Raw genomic sequence first — 24,382 nt, forward strand, 5'->3', positions numbered from 1 at the left:
CCCCGTGAATGCAACACTCAAAACACTCTTGTTCTCCATTAATTCTCCTTAGTTTGTATATGATTCAATTTTCTTTTTACTATTAAACTATTATTATTATTACTGGCTGTGCAAAATATCACTGAGTCAAGATGACAAGACGAAAAAAAGGGGGGGTGGGGGGGGGGGCACCTGGAAACAAATGAGGTAAAAAGATCCGGGCATGGCTCCCTTCAGTGATCGTCCTCTTTGGCATCTGATCAATACCTGAAAGTTACTCACATGTATTACCTTGGCCTGAGACAGAGGACATTATATCTTTCTGCATCTCTGTGACTCTTTACTACTGTATTTAAATCACCCTTCCCAGGATGACTGACCCATCCAACCCTGAGTCTTGTCCCCACTTCCTGTTTTTTTCTGCCCGGTCTGGTCAAGAGGGATCTGTCATTACCGCTGAAGTATCTTTAGTCCTTGTAAGAGTCCCAGTACCACAGTGGCAGGACCCAGTAGAGCCTCACACCAGATGTCTGGGCCACATGTGTAAGAGTGTGTACCTGGATGTGTGTGTTGGGGTGTATTTAAGCAGAGGAGAGAGAGAGAGAGACAGATGCTGGCTGTCTGCTCTCTCTCACCAGTTGCAATGCTCACAGGTCCCCTGTGCTAGTACAGCTCAGAAGTACAGAAGATGTGGAAGGACACCTCATTACTCATATCAACCATACACTTTATTCAGCTGCCAGACAGCTGCTTAGATTAAAAGGCTGTTTTTGTGATTTTTTTTATTATTTATTTCAATAAAACCAATAATGAGGATTTAATTAAAGTTTAGAGTGCATTGATATTTCCTTTTTTGCTGTTTTCAGAATGGTTTAAACAAATTAGAAATTCCATTAATAATAAATGGTATTCTTTTTCAATAGTTTTATATTGCTTTATATTCCTCGTTGAATAATTACCTCAGAGTGTAGTTTTATTAGCACTGACAGCCATGGCTGAGCTGGATATAAGAAATAAAAAAAGGCTGAAGAATCTAGTAAAATAATGCAGCTGTATGGAAACAGGATGTGATGGAGACAGAAGGCTGCTGCACAGAGGACTATTCTGGCCTCAGTTTACTGGGCTCCAGGTGAGCTATCTGTGCAATTATTTCCTTTGGATATCACATCATTGTTCACAAATAGGACTAAGTGGTACAATCCGCCACTTCATAGATGAGTTTTAAAGTGCAAAGCATGATTAAAGGGGCACATGTTTAGTGTATTTAACATGCTAAGATAATAAAAGTCCTCTGTGACAAGAAATTCATTTCAAACTCTTGATAGTATAGCTACAGTCTATTAAAACTACAGAACAGTTAGAGGAGAGCAGCTGAGGACAGCAGAGAGTCAATTAGAACACAAGCACATGCTCATACACAAGCTGCACATTTCTCCACACTGCTACACAAGTGATTCTGACTCTTAATTTACTCTAATATGCAGGCCGTCCAGAAGTCATTAACCTGCAAATAAAGACATCTCTGTAATGAAAATCTAGACAGCAAGAAGAAGGGAAATACTTGCACTGGATAGCCAACAGATCAGCAGCCGTATTCACTAAGAATCGAAGAATCCTCTGGGAGAGATCTCATCTTAACCTAAAGAAAAGGACTGGACTGACTAAGGACTGTTGGGGTGTTTGCACACTCGGTCCCTTTCAGCCCTCTAAATGAACTCAGATCAGTCCAACCATACCCAGACCCCTTTAGCGAACTGTACCGCTAACTTTTTAGTGAACTGTACTGAGACCACCTCGGGAGGTTTGCTGTAGATTGGTCAGGTGACTGTAGCCGGGAGAAACTCAGCGGTAGACTTTTGTAGCAACAAAGTTCTTCTCCACCATTCTTTGTAGTCGCCTCAATCACTTTTTGTGCTCATATGTAATATGAATAACTCTATTTCCCCTATGAATGCTAATTTAACAAGAAAAACAGGAGGGCAAGCACAGCAGCAGACATTTGCTTCAAGTGAAAACCACCCAGATTTCAGTGCAGTGGGGGTCTGGCAGCTCTAGAGCAGTGTTTTTCAACTCTGATCTCTAACAGCACATACATTTTCACTTAATTAATTTGTCTTAGTTTATCTATGCCAGTAACGTATAAGGACGGTCATTGTGTTGGTCCGGTATGCGAGTGCTACCTTAACTCAGTGCAGTCAGTGTGTGTGCGTGTGCTGACGTACGAGGGGGAAGGAGTGCCGTGGGATGTTTTACATGTAAAATACGTGGCATGGCTCAAAACATGTTAGGAAACACTGCTCTAGAGGACCCAGTGTGAACACAATAAGAACTGAGATCTTTTTCTGTTGGTCCACTTTTTGATCCACTTAAAGAGGACTGAGTTCAGTTCTTTTAAAAGGGACCAGGTGCGAAAACACCCTTAGCTTAAAAGTGAATTAAGAACACAGAGCAACTCTGAGGAAAGAGCAGACGGAAAGTTTGATCTTAGTTTTGGGAAATGTGATTGATTGACAGAAAAACATGAGAATATGTTCCAATATAAACAGCATATAATGGACAGCTACATGTCTTGTAGTCTCAAATGATGATGTGATCATCAACACAAAGGGCTTAGATGTAAATAAACCTAAATGATATTAACAATTACAAACATCTCTTTCCTTTATATTTTGGATATGTAAATCTGTTGATATCTTAAAAACTAAAAAATGTGATAAATATGATGTAGCCCTACTGTCTGCAGCGACCACTTACTGAACAGGCGGTCTAATAATAATTGATCTAATAATGGCGATCGCTCCACTTAACAGCGGTCAGCTGTCTTTCTTCAGCTTCTTTGGTTGAACATTCCCATGGTCAAGATGAAAATTGCATCCATTAGTGCAATAATGTAAGCGCACATTATTCAAATGCAAGCGCAGCCGTTTCCCATGAGGAGGTGCTCCTTTAAGGGCAGCACAGTTGTTTTTCAGTGTCGTTTTCAGAACATCTGTGCTGAATGAAGGAGGCATCGCTGCGTCTCCTGCTGGCAACAGGAAGATTTGTACATACATGGAAATTTGTAGTCATGTCATGAGTACTCCCCAAACACTCTTTTACAAAACTGTAAAAAAAAAATACAGTTTACGGAAATGTAGGCTGTTTTTACCCCCTAAAACGGAGCCCCCGCTGTTCTGTGAAAAGCTGTTACATGGCACCTGTTTTGCCTGGGCTGAATCGCTTTTACCGTTTAGGTCCTTGGGTGTTTTAAAGAGCTTCAAAACACACTCACTTCTCTGTGGTGTCAACAGTGCCTCCGTTTTGAAATGGGGGGGAAAAAAATAAGACACAAGAAGCTGTCAGCGTTGCTCCCGGGTGGAAATGCTGCCAGTGGAAGAGCTGTTTGGAGTAAATGTAATTCCACTGTTTGCCAGGGCTCTGTATAATGCCCCCCTTAGACTTTCTCAGTGCATTGTGTGGACTTTGCTGTCTCCTCTCTCCACCCCCCCCCCTTCCCCTCCTCCTCCTCCTCCTCTCTCAGCTTGTTAATTTGACTCTATCATGTAGCGTCGTAGCACTGCTGTGTGGCCGTACACTGCCTGCAAATCCACACATGCATACATGCTATTTCTACTTCTAATGCATGTTGCGTGTCAGTGTGTGGGCAATCGAGAATGCATACACAACTCAGGTTTTTAAAGTTAGGTCGTGTGTGTATTCCCCACGTGTTTCTCACATGTCTGTGAATGTCACAGAGTGTGCTGCGTTAATGAAAAAGAAATGCAGATTCCTGCAGAGCCCCCAGTGTTTGCTCGGATGTCATCGGCAGGTGTTGGCTGTCAGGTTCACTCCACTTTGCTCCAGCATTCATCTAGTCTGAAATGCTGCTGCTGCAGCATTCATTTATTCTTGGAAGAGATGCCACAGCTTGGATTTCCTTGCTTGTCCTATAACTGTCTTGACACTTGGTATGAAAGCTGAACCGGGGCCAACATAAAAAGTGTTTGTGTAGTTGAAGTTGCTAATGAATGCAGCTTTGTTTGTGTGTTTTAGTGCGTAAAAGCTTGATTAGCAGTTAAAATGCAGGTATACCGATTCACTATAATGGATTAAAACAAGCATATATTTGACAGGCAGTGCAGCGAGGGAAGCACATGCTTATAAGCTCAGCCAGATATGTTCATGTCTTCTGGTCAGTCAGTCAATCAGTAGTGTGTGCAAATCCCATTAACTTCCCAGAACTATAATATATTAATTATTGTTAAACACTTTCCTAAAAATAAATTCTTTGCACACACAACATTACATATTAAAAAAAAACAAAACAAACAAAAAAAAAAAAAAACTACAAATTCTGCTCTCAGTGCAACAAGCAAGCAATGCCTGACCTCATTCCACTGTGACCAGATCTGCTGGCTTTCATGTGCAGAGTTAAAACTGGTTTTTAAAACTTTTTTTAAACGAAGTATCGAATATGTAAAATACCTAAAATACGCGACAAAAATATTGTCCAATGTGTTATATGAACTGTTGTATTAATAATGATAATAACAGTCTAGGGAGCAGCAAGGGCAGCTCAAATCTTAATAGTTCATTGTTGGTTAACACGTGCCTAAAACAAGCTAAAGCTAAATTATAAAGCAGTTTGCCAAATAAGTGCCATTGATTATAGTTTGTTCATTTTATTAGTTGATTAATCGTTTCAGTAATAAATTGATCCATTATCCAAGCAGTCATTACATCTAGCCATAATACAGTAAGTCCACTTATCCTTCTACAATTTATGCTGTAAGCTCAACTTTATCTTAAATTAACTACATAATGGCTTGCTACTCGTACTAGAGCATGCTTCTGTGTATCTTAGCTGTAAAAACGGACGGTTAATGAGGTAATGATTAACTGAGCTGATTCTGTTCAGATTCATAAAGAGATTTTTTTTTTTTGTTGGGTGTCATTAGCGCTACAGATGCAGCTTTTGGACGTGCTTCTGTTCATTCTAACAATAAGGCAATCTGCCTAAAAGACATGCCATGCTCCCAACTCAGGAGACAGCAGAACACAAGAGGGAAATAGACACTGTGTTCTTCCTTTGTGAGAAAAATAATTGTCTCTGGCACATTTCTCTATCAGATGTGTCATGTCTTTTGCCAAGTTGTTGCCCCTGGTAGTGAGGCAATTTCCTCTCGCTTTTGAATGTAGCTGGCTGCCATGTGTGCGGTTTGTCTACCGCAGATTTATTTGTTGTATCCCCTCGCTGTGTTTAACAAATGAGAACCGCTGGTCATCAGTTCGTGATTGCTCTCTGTACGTGCTCCCTTTGATATTATACACACACACACACACAGCTTGTGTGTATGGAGGCGGCAACTGTGTTAACCTTTAAAATGCATTGCTTCTAATCTGATGTAGCCAAATGGAGAATGTTCAAGCCGTTGCACTGTGTTAGTTTTTGAACAGGGTGACAGGTGGGTCTTTTTACACAGGGTCCCTTGGGTTATTTGGATACCTCTGCTGGATTCAAATGAACTCAATGAATGGAAAATGTATTCATTAGCATATTGATTTAAATACAAGGTTGGAACACATCTATTTTTTTTTCTCTTTAGATAGGCAATCATAGTCATGGTGGTTGTTCATCTGCATGATAGGCTGTGATTGTAGGGTCTGTGCGGTTGGTTTCTGCACACACTCTTCCTCACCTCTTTTGCACAGTAGTGGAAGTTGTACATCATCATCATCATTTAAAGGCCTGTGTCAGTGGATTGTAGCTCCTACCTTCAGTACCAGTGTTACCTTGTGCATAGTATGGCCCTGTTTATACTGCATAGGCCTGTGAAGATGCATAAGTGTTCCTATTATAGTTGTTGTTCCATTTTTTGTTTTCTATGAATAAGCATCCACAGATCATTTCATCTGCACTGGCACACACTTTTTATACATATTTATAGTCAGGTCCCCTGTAGTTAGCCTGGCCAGCCATCTTAATTCTTTTTTTCTGTTTTATTCGAAGAATTTGTCCGGTCTCTGTGGATTTGAGTTGGATTTTCAGAGGGCAGTACCAACAGTTGCAGAATAAACTCCCTCTGGATGCAATTGGATAGTCATATAAACAATCAGAGAAACAAAGCATTTTGTTATGGCCCGCTCAATAAGACCACAACAAAAAAAGACATGCTGCGAGCTTTGCCAAATCTAACCAAAGCAGAAACAATTTACAAGATTAGAGTGTGAAAGGAAGCAGATCTATGGCCGTGTGAATGTGTGTATGTTACATGTTGTAAGTGAAAAACAAAAAAAAAATCTAACAAGAGAAAGGTGGAGTTTAAGATCACTGGCCAGGCGCTCCGTGTTACTAATCTAATCAACTCCACCCTAGACACAAACCTGCAACCCAAAACGCCACAGCAGCACTGCATACCAATCAATAGGCCTTGTGGCCATCAGCCCTATAAAATCATAAAAATGTGTTTTTAAAAATGTATTAAATATTAAAACAAGATCTTGTACACTCCTATACAAGTTTGTAAAACAGAACCCGGTTCGATTGGTACAGTAGGATTTTATTGAGTGGGATGTCCAACTCAACAAAGATTGCAGACTTAAAGAAAGAATGTTTGCAAAGTTGAACGGTTGTCAAGGCTACCAAGCAGCCACATCTGCCACTGAAAAATAAAACCAACACAGAAGCTTTGAGACCAGATCAGCTCATAATATTCTAAGCTGACTAACCAAGCTAGGTAGCCAAAAAAATGAAATAGATTTTCATAAATAATATGAGCTGATATGGGTCAGGGTTAAATCCCCATAGACCTACCAGCTAAAACTTAATGTTTCATGCTCTGTGTGAAGCCTGAAAAGAGAACTCCCCACAGCCTTTGTTTATGCACATAAATGTGATCACATTTAAAAACTTTAAATTGTGCTTAAACATTATATTTACAAGCAAAACTGAGAAGAATTAATTTTGTCAGCAAAAGCAGTGGTTTGTTTTGGCAACTGTCTGGATGGTTATTGCCAAATGCCCTATAGTAGTCGGGTCACCATACAAGCAACTCAGGCTTCCATTCTCATGGTGAAAATAATAGCAAAATTGTATTGAGTCTTTTTAAGAATTGCAGTGAGCATCCAATTAGTCAAGCTTTGCAGGAAACCATATCAATTGTACTTTAAGGTTTAATGCAGTTTGCCCACACAGTTCTCAGCCTTCTGTGTGAAGTGAGGCTCACACCACGTCTGACCATCTAGTTTGAAGGTGAAAGCAAACTTTCAGTGAGTTCTCATCAGGAATTAACTAACAGAGTTTCCAGGAGAAAGTACTTTCTCCTTTCATTCTGCTGAGAGTTGGACTTTGCTGGATTCATTACAGTTAATTGGCTGTTTAGTTGGACACTACTGAAAAGTTGAATGTGGGAGCAGCAGCTGTAGCATTAGCATCGGCGCAGGCTGAATTATGCATGGAGGTTAACGCTTCTGAAAGCCTTTTCTTATGATTTATTAATGTCCGCTCGCTGATAGGGGATGGATTAAGTCTTTGGGACGGACACCTCGACATATTCACGATGGCGGGGGGAAAAAAAAGGATGTAAATCAAAATTATGATTGCATCAACACTTATGTAACAGTGTGTGAGTGTAAGGTTTCATACGCTGGCTTGATCTTTATTTTCATTGTTGTCCTTTAAAGCAGCATGAGTAGAAATAAGAGAATAGTGTGGTAGAGTGCAGCAGCAACACTCTGTTTGTATCCGGTTTCCTTGTTCAGGGTTTGTCTTCCCAACGACGGGAAATCGATCAATATCTCTCCACTCAATCCTTGTGGATTGCTGTCTGTGCTGTCTTATTTACCTCTGATGGTATGCGTCCACACAATCTTTGCTTTACATTCTTCCTATATATTGTCTGTTGGCTGTAAAAATGCCATGGAATGCATTCTGATAGCTTCTTGTAGCACCTTACAAATCTGTAGCATGTACCACACATTTGGTCAGCTGATGTCAAATTTAGAAATAGCATTCCTGCAGATATTTCATATATATATTTGCTATTTTTGACGTGCGGTGCAATGTTAGTGTGGTGCATTTGCATTGCTGCATGTTTTGTTCACACACACACACATCTTACTGGTATCGAAAGGTTGTTTAACCTACTGGCACAGAGCACCACCTCTAAGTTTCAGGACCACTTAAAGTTACCTTTGTATAGTTTCAGGCCTATTAATAGGTTTCTGCTATTGTAGCTTTGCTATTAAAAGGATCCGCCCATGCCCCGTGCTATTAGAAAACAGCTTATTATCCTGCTTATAACTCCTTGACTTTTTAGTGCTACCATGTACAATAAAACTCCTCACGTCCACATTTTAAAAGATCTTCCCAGGATTCTTACTGCTCAGGCTCAGTCTGTAGTCTTAGTGAAGATTCTCAAACGTTGACTGGTCTTAAAAGTATTAGTATTGTTCTGTCTCTCAATAAAGCTTCTGTAATGCTGTATTTTTGTCTTTATTTAAGTGAAGACATTTTACCATATCTCTGATTTGAATCGCCTGTTATCTGAACCTGAGCGACTTCTGACTGCATGCAGATATGCACACATAATGAGCAATGCATTTTAATGGGATCTTCAGACATCAGAATGTTTGATAATCATAATTTCTTTCATAAGATACTGGATGCACAAGGTATAAAGAATGTGCTTTGAATACTACCTCATCTGATTACTCATTTCTGTCCTGATGAAATCAAAACATGTTCAATAAAACAGTAAGGTGTCATCCCAATGTACACACACAAACAACAAACATCATTAGTTGATAGATATTAATATAAATAAGCAAAATATCAATATTTTTTATTATTATTATGGTAAAATGCATTGTTGTGTTTGACTGTAACTTTTCTTTAATGTGTTATCCTGCACAAATCCTTTTGAGCAACAGACAGAGACAGCTTGTTGAGCCAGTTCAAAGGGTTAACTGTACGAGTATGGCAACCTTTGTAAAAGATCTTAAATGAAAGAGCAAGGTGCTAATACGAGGCACGCGATATTTAAATGTACACTGTAATCAGTGTTTGTGAGTTCAGGGAGCCCGCAGGATCCACCTCACATCCTCAGGCTCTGCTATAATCCTGTCACACTGTCACAGCAGCTAAATCTGCCACCTGTGTCATACACGATCCCATTATCTTCCTTTTACAATCTAAACACCACTAGTGGCGCCTGACATCATGTTGGAAAGATAGACAGGTACATCCTGTTTGAAATTCCTGTCACACTGGCTTTTGCTGAACTTTGCCTTACAGCCTATTTCACAGCTGATCCATCATGCATGTCAAGTGTGCGTGTGTGTGTTTAACCCACTAAAGGACACAGTTGGCCTTCATTACACCACTTCCTGTCCCCCAAAATGCTTTGCTTTCCCTTTTTTTTCCTGGTGTGTTCAAGGTTTGCATGTGGGTGGATGGGTGGATGGGGGGAGGACGTTGAATGTGCAGCAGAGCTTCAAATTGGCTCTCCTCGCCTCATGTCAAGAGCCGCGGTTGTCAGAGGTAATAGACATGCTAAATAGCACGGCGAGCGCGCACATTCCAGGCGGCGACTTCGCGTCTCAGCACTCGGTCAATAACATTATGGAAATATGCGGTGGATTCTTTGGGTCTCGCTGTTTGAGTTGGATAACAAGGCAGTCCGATGAGCCTGTTAGCACAGCGACAGTGACAGAATGAGGTGTTTGTATTGTCATACGCTGCATCACAGAAGGGAGAGAAGTAAAGAGGAAGATGTACTGTAGACACATGAAGAAACGCAGGGGGAGACGTAGAAAGCGCAAGTGATCAAAGTTTCGCACTCCTTCCTCGTGTTTACTCCATTTACCAAAGGAAACACATTTTCACTTCTGGCTTTTTTTTTTTTTTTTTTTTTTGACAGTCAACGTTTGTCAAGTTTAATAGCTTACCAAAACTAACATACTAACTGCGGTGTGAATCCACTGCAATTTTGCATAATTGAGTTCATTTCTCACTCAAGCGTGCACGCACTTGAACGCAGCGTCTCGGGCTCACTTGAAGAGCCACGCCTGGGCCCCCTAGATTTTTTTTTTAGATTTAACATGGTGACAAATTAAGATGTGCCTCATACGCAAGGCATGTTTGCTTAATTGCATTGGCATAATTATTGCTGTTCTCTAGATGATTTTTTTTTTCCCACCTGGAGAAGGTGTTATTTTCTGTGTGCCATTTTGATGTGCATGTGTGTAAGAATAGAGTCCAGTGGGAAATTTGAACATCTGTGCCTGGCTGCCTCACTTTGCCCAGGAGAGAACTGAAAATAGAAGGTCTTCCTATAAGGAATCCGCTTCAGCAAGTAGAATGATATAAAGTAGAAAAAATAATAATAATAATAATATAACATATGCTTAACCTGGCAATTACTTATAGATGCGATTCTGCAGTCATTACACTTGAATAAAAGTTAGTCCTATAATTATGTTGTCCTTTATGGGAGAATGCATTAAAAACACAAAAAGGTTCCCTTTGGGACACCATCCACTCAGACCCAGGTGTTATTCTTAACTTTATGTGCATGAATGTATGTGTATATATATGTGTGTGTTTATTAATTGTATCATGTGGAAATTTTAGCATAATAATGTCATTGGTTTAATGAACAAATATGTGACTCCAACCCTGCAGCGGACTTCTTCCAGGAGTGGGTTTGTGTGTGTGTGTGTGTGTGTGTGTCCTAACTATTTTCACAAACCCTGCAAACAACAGTGTTGGTTTTACTCATCATTTCAATCATGTCAGTCATTCTCTGGACAGACGCTACACCACCATGCTGTCCCACACACATTGATAATGTTAATGTCCCATTTATTTTTAGTCAAAAATACACATTTTAAAGGCTGGGTCCACATTCATAGATCACAAAAAAAAAGAAGAAAAAATCAGTTGATTCACCATCCCACTAATGCAAACCCACAATTAAAGAAGAGCAATGGGTAAAGTGAGCAATGGTGACATGAATGCATGAACACTGGATCGGACTTGGTACTTGATATTCTCTGAATTTCTCTCTGGAGCCATTGTTCTCCTTTTTCCTGTTCAGCAGCCTATAACAAGTCGTTTTCCTTCATGGAGTTTAGTCTTCTTACTCCAAAAAGAAAGCTAGATTGAATGGCAATAAGCACTGAGGCAGAATTAGTAACCAAACCCTCTATCTTAGCTGTATAGTTTCCTCCTCTGCCCAATTACGCTGTATTCCATTTGGGACTCATCTCTCTGCCTCCATGCTTTCTGGCCCTTGCTCCCCACCCCACAACTTATTTGGGATGAGACCCACACTTAAGTCTGGCCAAATGCAAAAGTTTTTTACCCAACAAGGATTTGTTGTGACCACGACCGTGCAGCCTTTTTTCCCCCTTCCCGCACACAAATTGATTCCTATTTGAATGTGCAGTAAGGAGGAGAGGATTACTGACAGGGGTGACAGCCGTCAAAGACATTTTTTCCTCTCTCTACTCTTCTGCCCTCTCTGTGGGTTTATATGCAGTTAGCTGTCATTCAAGTCATCAAATTGCACTCTCAATACCTAAGCGTGTGTTATATGTTTCACCAAATGATATACATTACATGGGTTCATGACTGTGTGGTTAAGTTGGGGCAGAATCATCCACGCACGGTCTCAGCACCCGTAACTTTCCAATGCAAATTTTGTCATTGAAAGGTGAATGTGAGCCTTTGCATGGATGTCCATGAGGCTGCTCAATGCAAGCACACCAGCTGCACATGAGCCAGAATTCCAAAACAGACACTGACTCTGTGGGAAGAATGCAGGATCCTACGCATATCCACTGTGAAATCCCCAAAGATTCCCAGCTGTATAAATTGGTTTAACCCTCTGTGTTTTCCACTCCTCAGCGTGTGCTTATTTTTTATTCACTGTGATATAACGCCCTGCACCCCTACAGAAACAGCACAATCATGGCTACAAGGAAAGAAAGCTTGGACATGCTGTTGTGCACCATCGTGTACAAAAACATATTTTCTTTCATTTTTAATTCTGTTCTGCACTTCTACTGCAGAAATGTTCATCATGTGACTGTCTGTACTTACTACTTGCACTTCGTTTACCCCTGTTGCACACACACAAGCACACACACATTCACACATCTTAAGTTAAGTATTTTACCCAAGGACACATTGGCCTGCAGCCACGGTTGGGGATCGAACCACCGACCTTCCAGTTGGTGGAAAACCACCACTCTACCACCTGAGCCACCCCTTTTTGTTGCAAATCAATGAATTTGAGGGAATTTTCATTTATTTTGAGTGATATTGTATTGAATTATTTGTGACTAGCAGCAAAACAATATTCTGTATGCCAGGCCGTTAACTATTAAATGGCTAATCACTACCATAAGTATGGGAAATGGGTACCCCCATGTGCCTATCTGTGTCCCTCCTCTCTCACTGGCCAATCAAAAAATAAGAAAAAAAAAACATAAAAGGAAACTATATTCAGTGTCCAATGCTGCTGCTAATGCCAGGATGTGATTCCTTTTCCCCCTTTAAGCTAATCTTACAAATCTAAGAGACATGATGTCAATCAAAGAGGGATAATGGTTATGTTGTAACCTAGCAACAATAATTACTTGGGAGAAGATATCAGAAAATGATGGTGCTTACAGGGCAAAAAAAAAAATAAAAAATAAAAATAAAACACCTGTGGACGTAAATCCCACACAGGTGTGTGTTTTCCTTAGAATCTTCTTTGACATCTACACTAGACGATTCAGTCAGATTACACACCTGTCATATGCAGTATCACTTTTACTGTGGCAATTCCATGGACACCAGGTCTCATGAAAACGCTCATGATCAGATGTGACTTCAGGAGGAAAACAAACAATGGAGGATGACTGGCGTTGTCAGCTGGCTGTCAATTTCTGGCAACACCTTTTCCTTGTTTGCTTTATCATGGTGTGTCTTGTTTAAGACATTGCAGAGGCACTTCTGTTGTTGCTATAACTCAAAGATGGTCTTCTCTACAGTACATCTGCCTTAGTTCTTTAGTGGTCACTACCAAGTTGTTTGAACTTTAGCAGGCTATTTGAAGGTATTGCATTGCAGGTCACAAGGTGGGAGCAGTTACATAGTTACATAAATACATTGGGCACAAATCTGTGCTTAAGCTGTGCGTACCATCGCTCGACGCACAGATCTAGGATTCCCAATTTTGTTCTTACTCTGCAAACACATATAGAACTGCCTCTGTATACCCACATACATGCAGAATGCACTGAACCACAAAAAGAGATTTCATTAACATGTTTTTTAAAATAGTTAATTTACTAATATATTGGCCAAATGTATTAAACAACTATAATATTGACACACTTTCACCCTCACCATTGTGACAACTAAAATATTCAACAATAACAATAACAACAGTCCTACTATACAAAGGAAAATGTGAGAATGGTCAGGTGGGCCTTGTCCTGCACCAGCCTCCTTCTTTGTCTTCTGGGCCTTTTTTTTTTTTTTTTTTTTTTTTTTTTTTGGATCAATTTTTATGTCGAACCATTTATTTATTTATTTATTTATGTTTAATCACTAGGGCCACAGTGTGCTTCTCCAGGGATGCTATGTTGTCAGCCTTGGTTATTGCAGTCCAAGTATATATTTTTTTTTTTTCACCATAGTCACCCCAGAGGAGACACTCTTGAAAAGTATTCCTTTTGTGACTTTCACCTTGGTTACAATTTTTTCGATTTCTGTGGTTGTAAAGTTTTTGTTTGTTTTTTTGTTTTTTTTTGGGCATCGTCGCTTCTGACAAACTGTGAAATTTACTACAGAAACGCCTGATCCATGTGTATGAAATACTCATACGCTTATAAAAACTTTATGTATATCGCTCGTCTTCGTGTGGACGGGACCAACTCCTCCCCTTGTGTAACCACTTTTATTCATGAATCAACTCTTGACAAGCGGCTGAGGATCAGTTGGACAAATATTGAGCCATATGCCCCCTGATTGTTGTGGGGACAAATCTGCCCAAAATCGGACCCAAGCTCATAAACTCATAATGCCAGTGTGTCAGCCTAACAAGGTGTTGGGTACAGGAAAGGTGGAAATGTGCTGGTCATTTGTACAGACTGAAGATGAAGTCGAGACTGCAAAAACTGTTGAACCAATTAGGCCTTCACAAACCCCTGTATGGGAAACACTCATTTGTGAACAAACTCGTTAAAGTTCTCCCAGTTGGCTTGTTTATACAATATGTATGAAGGTTGTATCCTCGCCTCATTCTTCACTTTTCTCTCTGGTTTTTCTCAGACAGTTGTCTTCAGGGATGAAGTAATAAACAGGATTTTAGACACTACAGTGTATTTCTTAGCAAATAAATGGTCTAAATCCCCGCGCTGTTTTCATCTCATTTTACCCCAGGTTCATAGTCTCTTGTATAAATTGGTAATCAGGTGGATTGAGAGCCATGATAAATTCCAGAAAATTGCCCTCAAGTAAGAGCTGTGATGGATCCACACGCAGCTTTTTTATGACACTCAGGTTATAAGGACAAAAATAAATGACATTTGTGCCTACAGCAACGCAGTCAGGCATTTAGGCCCAGTTTACTGTGGACTCAAGGAGCCCAGCTTTGATATTTTACGTACACACTCCGAACTATCCCTGTGTAGGGACAATCCAACCATCTGAAGGAAAGAGGCTTTCCCTGTTGGAGTCAAACTAGTCTGTCAAATCAAACAGTTTGTGTTCATCCCTCTCTGACTCATTTCCCCTGTCTGTCAGTGTCATCATGTCTTCTAATCTCCCTCAACCTCTCTCTCTCTCCCTCTCTCACTCTTTCGCTCCATAAGCAGCTTTAGAAGCACCACTCTGAGTTGATGCCACTAGCAGAGCATGTCTTTCCTCAGGCTTACACAGCAGCTGCAGTGGGTCTTTAACAGCGCTCCTGTGTATACGGTCAGATAGTCCATACGGTAGCCACTTGTCTGCACTACAAGGATTTAAGTCCCCCTGCGCAGGACTGTAATGCAGTGGTGCCCTCTTGTGAAACATCATCGCATGTTTACTGTATGTTTTTTTTATTCAACACAGTTAATCCATTATTCTCTGCACTGTAAACCAGTGTACTTGGTGGCTACATTTTATTTGATGTTATTTCTCTCTCTCTCTTTACTTTTAATTAAAAGCTAGATTTTTGAATATATAATTTTCTACCTAATCTATAAGTGATAACATTTGCTCACAAGAATATTCCACCCAAATGCAAATATATTTTTGTTAAAAGGGTGACCTTCTTTTGTTACAAACATCTTTGATAAATTGCACATTAATATTAAAATTACATCTGAATAACTCTGAATTGTACATTCTTCAGGCTAATCACAGCATGCTGTTGCCCTCATCAGGCTGTTCTATGGTTTAGCTGCTATGAAAAACAGTTCTTGGATCAGCAGTGCATCCCAACACACATCAGCTTTTAGCCAATTTTTGTTTTTTAATTTTTATTAATTTATTTTTGTTTTTACATTTTGCTAGTAGATGTAGGTGACTCTTTGATGTGGGCAGGGCTACTGTGTGGTAGGTATCTGATCTGCGGCTGGCCGGGCTTTTACTTGTAGCTAGCTAGGCAGCTATTAGGCCAAAAAGTATCTCAACTTTACCCAGACAAATATAACACCTGCCCTAAAAGTGGAATAACTTAATCCTCTCTTGGGTTTGGGCTGGATGGGAAGGGGAAGGGTACATTATGTAAGCTTGGACATTTACAAATATTAGTTACTGCCAAGTTTCATTTTCTCTCATTTATTTTAGTTTAAATACACGTGTCAGGATGTTTGAAGATTTTAGGGTCGTGTCTCGTCTTCTATATTCTGTTTCAGAGATTATTGGGCATCAGATTATTGCTTGTCTTCTAAAGGGGTGGGACAGTGAAAAAGGTTATGTGACACAGATACAGGAAATGACTGGTCTATGATCTGGTGCATTGTTGTAAAGCAGGGTTTATGGGAAATTAGTTTTTTTTTTTAATGAATGTAGACTAACAGAAGGTAATCATTTTAGGTCATATTCATTTTAACAGATTCTGATTGCTGTTTCCTAGATAAGTTGGTTAGTTATGTAGATGGCCATGATATTAATAATGTACAAATGTATAGGAATAAAATAATACTAATAATAATATCCTGGACTCATTGTGTTCTATCTTTGTGTTTCCATCTTTCAAACTGTATGACCAAAACTTCAGCATACAACACACATAAGCCAAATGCTATACATATGTATGAGAGCATGAATGGATGAGATAAGATGAATTGTTTGTGATCTGTGGCACGGATTCATAATGCATGAGGCTTCACCAGATGCTTTTACCCCTTACACATCGAGTATATACCGTAAACTACAGACAGACTGCGTTCACAGTTCATGCATACTGCACTGTTCTGTGTAAGCGTTCCCCTGATTGTGCTTTCTGATTCCTTTCTTTTTTTTTGTTTTTTTGACACGTTTGTAATGCAAAGGCAAAGGATTTTTGGCACTTAAGTGACTATTCCTATAAATTGTGTCATGCTGAATCTGCTGTAACCTGGTTCTTCTCCTGCGGCTGCATGCTGTACAGCATTCTGCCAAGGTTTGCCATGTTCACGCAGTCTGTCAAATGGAAGTAATCATGCCCCGCATGTCCAAATGTATGGGCATAGTCTGTGTACTGTTTTAAGTTTTGTGTAACCTCAGTGAACGGGTTCTATCGCTTCATTTCCTAGTGAGGGGAAGTAATTATGGGCCACAGCCTTGTCTTATTAACATCTCTGTAGACTGAATAATGCACGCTGTGGGCATCTGATGACTTCTGACTGGTTTCATACCTTGTTATCTTCCCACATGTAAATGGGAAGAAGACCTCTGGCATGTCGGTTCCTAGGAGTGCTTAAGGTCTGATAAGGTCTACACTTAGTCCAGGGACTTTGGAACACATGGATTCATTGTTATGCATGTCTTTGACCTCCAATGATTATCACTAAGCTAGTTTTTTTTCTTTAGGAGGAGGTCTGTATGGACTTTGGAAGACCTTTTTATTTTCAGAGCTGTCTGAATGGATCCAAGTAGTAGGAATCCTTTTTATGTAGTCCATCAGCGGCACTCCCTTTGCCTGCAGAACTCTCTTAATTGTCTTTCTTGGGAGTTGAAGACTGTGTTAGAAGCAGTGGACTCCTGTTTTATCAGAGGTTGGAAAATCCTGGATACATTTTTGAAATCCACCTCGCAAAAAGCAAGAATGTCATGGGTATTGTCAATGGTCTCCCCAGCCTTAGAGGATAGGGGTCATCTTCCAGGGTGTCTTTGGTGTTCAGAAGCCCATTCAGTATCAGAAGTAACCACTTCCCACTAGTAATACCACAATGTCCTTGTGGAATTTTTTGTGTCATTGTCCTGTGACTCTATGTCAAATAACAACTATGAACTGAAAAATAAATAACTCATATCCTAGCTGAAGATATGTGTTTATGGCTAAAGCATGGGTAGATCATCCTGTGAGGAAGCACTGATAAATACGAGTGTAACTTGCCACATAGATGTCTAAATGCTATTTGCTAACTCTCAAAGCCATTGTTGTGATTTCCCCTCTGAGGTTCATTGATCTAACTGGTTGAGGTGATGTCATGATAAATAGTAACTGACTGATGGATCTTCTGACAAGAGATTTGTATTCTGTTACATTGCAATAGTGCGCATGATACACAAATACACATTTTAGTTACACCATGAGACAATGCTAGTGAGCCACAACAGGCGAGGCGACATGTGGTAGAGTCATCAGTATCTTAGTCATCAGGAAACAATGCAATGATGCACAAGACGACTTCAGCTACACTATAGGGTGAAAATATTATATATAATAACATTACAAACTGACAGTGACCAGAGGGGTGTACTCTAAAAACAGAATACAAAACCATCTAGTCATCTAGTCATAGTGGGTCTTACTTTAGGCATATGCAACTTCAAAAGAACAACATTTCACTAAGTCGTAGGCTATTTATTTAGCTAAAATAAAGCCAAAAATTATAAATAAATAAAGTACCCCCCATGATTCTTCTTTAAAACATTGCTACAGTTAATTTTGGCCATTCGCTTATGTACAGCCCTGTTCGAGTCCCACCACATCATTTCAATTTTGCTTAGGTCTAGATTTTGAATAGACCATTATCATCCACTATCACCATCATCGTCTTGTTGTATGACCCAGCTTCCACCAAGCTTTAACTGTCAGACAGATAACCTCACATTTGTATACAGAGGAATTCATGGTCCACTCAATGACTGCAAGGTGTCCAGGTCCTGTGACTACAAAACAAGCCCAAATCATCAGTCCTCCACCACCGTGCTTGACAGTGTGTATGAGGTGTTTCTGCTGAAATGCTGTGTTTGGTTTTCAGCAGACATGGTGGTGAACATTAAGACCAAACAACTCCACTTTGGTCTTATCTGTCTATAGGACATTGTTCCACAAGTGTTGTTCTTTGCTCAGATGAAGTTTAGTGAATCTCAGCCCTGCTTTGATGTGCTTTATAGACAGAAGAGTCATTCTCCTGGTAACCCTTCAAACAAACTGTACTTGTTCTAATTGTACTGTCACATTAACACTGAGCATGCTTAGTGAGGTCTGTAGGCCCTGACATGTAGCTCTTTCTCTGATCTTGGGCTGAATTTGCTGGGACGTCCACTCCTGTGAAGATTGACAGCTGTCTTGAATGTTTCCACTTGTGAATAATCTTTCTCACTGCAGAACACTGAACGCCAAATAGTTTGAAATTTGGCGTTTTTTTTTCTTTACAAGTCTTTCAGATTTATGTGCAGCAATAGCTGATTCTCTAACACCATTGTTTATGTCTTTCTCTCTTGTCATTGTGTCAACACCCACCTGAACCTAACTGCCAAAACATATGTTTTCATAGGGTGTGTACACCTGCTGATCAGTTCATCAAGGACTGATGGTCAGCAGCACCTGCTGCAGCTCAAAAAATTAAATACTATGGAAGCAGTAAAGGAGGGACTTAGTATTGAACGCGTGTTTATTTGTTCATCTAAACAGTTAACCTACTACAATTAGATGATTGTTGCACAGTCTATTGTGTATATTCGGTCTCTTTCTCCACCTTGGTGCATAGCACAGCCCAGAGAAGTTTAGCAGTGTATCACAGCAAAAATTATATAAGTACACATTTGTGTGTCACATACAACAGGGAACACTATTACAGTATTTACTGACAGTGCCCTGGGAAGAGAGGATTGAAGTAGTGCATGAGAGCAAGCAAAGAAAATATGAAATCCTCACTCCACAGAGCCAGCAGAAGGGGGTGGAAGACCTGGAATCCTCCAATCGAGGTTGGCTGTTGGGGTTTCCCAGGGAACCTGCTCTGGCAAGTGCTTGGTCTGCCGGGTATCGAAATCCTAGCTAAAACGCAGCTGGTAGCTAAGATCACCAAGCAGGCCGAAGCAGCGTCCAGGTGGATTTGGCTCAAACAGAGCAAGGATTGGCAGAACCAGCCTGGAGGCAAACAAACAGTGGCACTGACTTTATCGGTGAACAGCGGGGGGTACTGTCAGGACACAGTCCTGCTGTGAAGGCCCCTGGAGTCAACAAGGACTTAATTTCATGACGCTGACGATGGGGGATGCCTGTTGAAAACCTACAGAGGCCACTAAATTCAGGCCACTGTCCAAGGGAGTGAGAATGAAGTCACAGGCTCAAAGATGCTACAGGAGAGGATTATTTATTCAAATAGTAATTTTAAATGTGTAAAAAATAACATTTAAGTAGCAGTTGTATATTTAAATATACAGGTATACTGTATGTAATTTGAAGCACCAGTGGTTGGATTCTGTACAAAATATGTACAACACACTGAAAATTGTTATATGTTTCATTACACAGTAGTTTGAAACTAACTAAAAGTCTTGGTAAAGTTTTCTTTTCTAAAACCACAGATTCACATTATTCTAATAGGGTCTAGGTTCAAAGACAGTGAAGTTAAACTCATTTGCCAAACACTGAAGACTGGATGTTCTTTAACACCCCTATTTTTGGCAGAACCCCTCTCCTTTTAATCCATGTAGTTAAAGCTAATAGTACCCATTAAGTGGTTATTAACCATTCCGTTTACACATCCAGCACCATTTGGCCCGCTGTCTGGCACATAACGAGCCAAACGCCAGGATAGCGTCAGACTACACGGGAGGCAATGCAGTAGCGTCTTTGGGATTGTGGGACTTCAGTGATCTTTGCCCCAACACGCTAAGTCTCGTCTCTCCTCCTCATCCTCTCCCCTCATCTTTCTCTGTTTTTTGGCAGACACTGATAGTCAGTACACCAGGGTGTTAAGAGTGTCATTAAGCTTTCATTAAAACACCATCATCATTACAGAAGGATTAGTTATTCCCTAGATCCGCCACTTCAGCAGCTCAGGAATATCAAAACACAATCAAAGTCTATTAAAACAACAATGTTGCCAGCCCACTGAGAAGCAGTTGCCTTCCACTTTTTATTTTTTTCTTTAAACAAAAAAAAAAGTACTGTATTTATTTATTTGTTGTGAGTGAGAGACGGTCTAATTTGGCTCTGGACGCGCTTGTTATTTGTCAGTGCGGTGCCAAAACAGTGAGCTTGTTAGCATGTAAAAACTGTCAGAAAAGACTGTGAAATGAGAGCAGTGTTGATCCAAGAGATTGTGTAGTACACACACACACACACAAATAGACTGTACATATTTTAAAAGGCTAGTGGAAAACCTTTTTTTTCTCCATTCTCGTATTATTGACGTGTTGAATAGTTTACCACTATCTGATAAAGAATACAATATAATATCTGACAACACTACATGAAATACTCTGACAAAATAAAAAAAAAAAAATACATTACTGTTTTATAACATGCACGTTATCTTGCCAATATGTTTAAAGCTGTTTATTGGCATATTGGTTTGATAACATGGCAAACAGTTCTTCTGCATGGTTATGATAAATACATAAACCAAAAATCTGAAGATAGATCTGAATTGATAATTTAGTGGCCCACTTCTCTCGTCTGCTTACGGAGGTTTATTTGTGATTTCATCCACAACTTACTGCTGTTTCTTCAAACTATGGGGTAGACTGAAAGTCTCAATTACAGAATATATATATATATATTCTGTAATTGAGACTTTCAGGCTCATGTGCTCTAACATGCACTGTGAGCTGTAAGTCTTATACAGACAGATCTGTGTGTTTCCTAATTAAGTCCAATCAGTATCATCAAACACAGCTGGACTCAGATGAAGGTGTAGAACCATCAAGAATGATCAGGAGAAATGGACGCACCTGAGTTCAATAGATGAGTCACAGCAAAGGCTCTGAATACTGAGGACCATGTGATATAAAGATACAGATAAATCTGCAAACATGTCAACAATTCTGTGTGTTTCTGTCAGTACTGGGTGCTGTGTGTACATTAATGAGGGAAAAGAATGAACTTAAATGATTTTAGCAAAAGCAATATAACAAAGAGTGAAACGTTTAAGGGGGTCTGAACACTTTCTGTACCCAGTGTATCTGTGGTAGGCCGACATCAGCCAGTGATATCATCAAACTGATATGTAGTAATTGAGACCAGTTTTTGTGGTCTCAGTCTTGTCCTTGTCTCGGACATAGCTGTCTCAGTGCAATTTGTGCAAAAACCGAAGCCGCTGCGCTTCATCACAGAATAATATTGTAACGTCCAGCCGGACATAATGATTGAATGGGCAAGAAGACATCAAGCCGTGGCGTTATTGTAGGGACAGTTACTAAACAGTTACTGTTGGCTGTAACAAACAGCAAAGGTGGACTAACTATTCTTAACTCCATGCTCTCTCCCTCCTCCAGACATGCATACACACACACAGTTGCTCAGCCCCGTCTACCTTCTCAGCCAATTGTATGCCTGACCACTGCACATGCACCATGCATCCTTAAACAGACAGTAGTGACATAACTCCTGAACAGCAGGACGTTTTAACAGACACATTACTGCAGGATCACTACAATATTATAGTAGTGCACGCAGTGCCCCAGTGAATTGTGGGAGTTGTTGTTCTGTTGAGTTAGAGACTTGTAAAACTGTTGTTGTCATCACTTTCAAACGAGTTCAGTGTTAAGTGCGCGCTTGTAGGAGATATATACGCCATTGTTGCTGCAGTTAAAGTGCCTCGCCTACCATCCATACAATATCATTATTTATCACACACTACCTCTTCAAATGCAACCAGTCAGATGCATCTATTTAAAAACATTACTTTGTATACATTTTCTCACTGCCATAAGTAACTTGCAGTTAATATTTTAATTTCTGTATGTATCTAGATACAACTAGATATAAATATGTATTGTTTGATTATTGTAGTTATAGAGATGTTTGATTAAATAAATCATTACTGAAGCTTTAAATAGCATCTGTTTATGAGCATTGTGAGTGTTAGCTATCATTCAGCTGATGTTATTTGGTTACATTAAGTAATTTCATGTTGATAATAAAGTGTGAATACTACAGAGGGACATGTTTTATGTCTGTTTATCTATTCAACGGAACAACATAATCCTATATAGCACATTTTTTTAATTTTTAAAAAATAAGGAACTTATCATCCTTTAGAAAGCATGATCTGGGAGGTGCAACTGGAGGCTCACTCTTAAATCCAATGCAAGGGATCATTGAGTAGCCATGTTCATAGGTTATCCCAGGCCTCTGTCCCTTGTATAAGAGATTTAATGTCTCCTCCTTCCTAGTACATCCCATCTCTTTACCTTGACGAGTTCTGGTCATAGAAGAACACTGCTGAGAAAAGTTTTACATTCATGAAATATGGGCCTGGGCATGAAAACTGTGGCCCATATTTATCGAACATGATCATGATAATCATGTAACTATGACAAATCTGGGATATTTAAAATAAAAGACAATATAATAGAAAAGATAACAATTATGTGATTTAACTAATTGATACGAGTAATCATGTCATGTCGATACTGACTCTAGTTTGTTTTTGGTCTTGGTCTCGACCAGCCTTGGTCTCGCTCCCAGTCTCACCTTGTGTGCCTTGGTCTTGGTCTTAGTCTTGGTCAGGGTTAGATACCCTCTGGTCTCTGCAGTGTCTGGGTCTTGGTGTAGCCGGTCTTGACTACATCACTAGCTATTGTCTTACTCTCTCCCAATTTTGGTAAATACACCAGAAACATGGTTGCAGTCAGAGATAATCAGTAGCATTCTTCGTTTGCTCTTTGGGCATTTTTTCTTGATGTAATTAGCTATAGTATTGTATTAGCTATAGGTCATGGTTCATCCAATCACCTGCCAGATATTCTTTTAAAATCACCTCTCTTTCCAAGGAGTTACACAACCAACCTCTCCAATGGTTCTTTGTGCTACCCATATATCCATTAATAATCCCAGTTGTTGTTGTTGTGGGCCTGTTAAGAAACTCTCTAAAATACTCTCTAAAATTATTTCCTGACTTCATTTTTTTTTCACTTCCTCTGTTACCTGTATTCCTCGCAGAGGAGAAACATAAGCATCAAATAATAAAAATGGTCTCCTTTCATCTTCAAACTTTGAAAGATAGATTACAGGTTGTTTGAATGGAAGATCAGTTAAAGCTATTATTTAAATTTAATTTGATTGCAGTTGTCTCCAACACTAAAGTAAGCAAGTGGATTTCCTAAATATATTAGAATTTCATATATTAAATCTGTAAGACTCAGTTTTGCCTTCAGTGCTAGAACATGGAAATTTGTGCCTCATGTTGAGTTTAGCTTAAAATTTCTTTTGTTTCTTTTGTTAGATGTAATTTTCCCACAAGCAGAAGACAGACAAGGTCATTGCCTAGATCACAATAGGGTCTCTGGTGTCCCCAGTAGTGACCAGCCTCTACATGGGTCAAAAACGAGATCCATAAAGTCAAACAGTTGACAGAGCATATTAATGCAGTAGGAAGGTTCTTCCTTAAGAGACGGGTGCTGCTCAAGGTTTCTTCCTCTGAAAGGGAGTTTCCCTTGTCCTTAAGGGGGTTCATGCTCTGGGTCTCACGCTCTGAGTTTCTGTGAAGCACTTTGAGACAATTTCTGATTGTAAATGCGCTATATAAATAAAACTGAATTGAATTGAATAGCCAGAAACATTACATCAAATGCTAAGGCAAAACTCAGAAAAACATTGTTGTGTACGAGTCCAGTGCAGCACGGAATGCTCCGAGCTGTGAAATGTCTTCAGACCATCTGCCTTGTTTTAAATTCTTGGAGGAAAAAAGAATGAACGTGAGTAAAACTTGTATTGTTCTATGTTGAAATTTGAATTCAATCCAGGTCTGCTGGTCAAGAATCTGGCGTAGGGTG

At 39.8% G+C, this 24,382-nt stretch overlaps 1 protein-coding gene across 1 annotated transcript in view; it reads left to right on the top strand.

Annotated features, from left to right (window-relative positions):
- naaladl2 (N-acetylated alpha-linked acidic dipeptidase like 2) overlaps positions 1 to 24,382 on the top strand; it is a 282,516-nt gene that overhangs the window by 80,971 nt on the left and 177,163 nt on the right. The gene's annotated exons all lie outside the window — the stretch shown is intronic.

The sequence above is a fragment of the Parambassis ranga genome, chromosome 4, assembly GCF_900634625.1.
Source record: "Parambassis ranga chromosome 4, fParRan2.1, whole genome shotgun sequence".
Classification (NCBI taxonomy): Eukaryota; Metazoa; Chordata; class Actinopteri; family Ambassidae; genus Parambassis; species Parambassis ranga.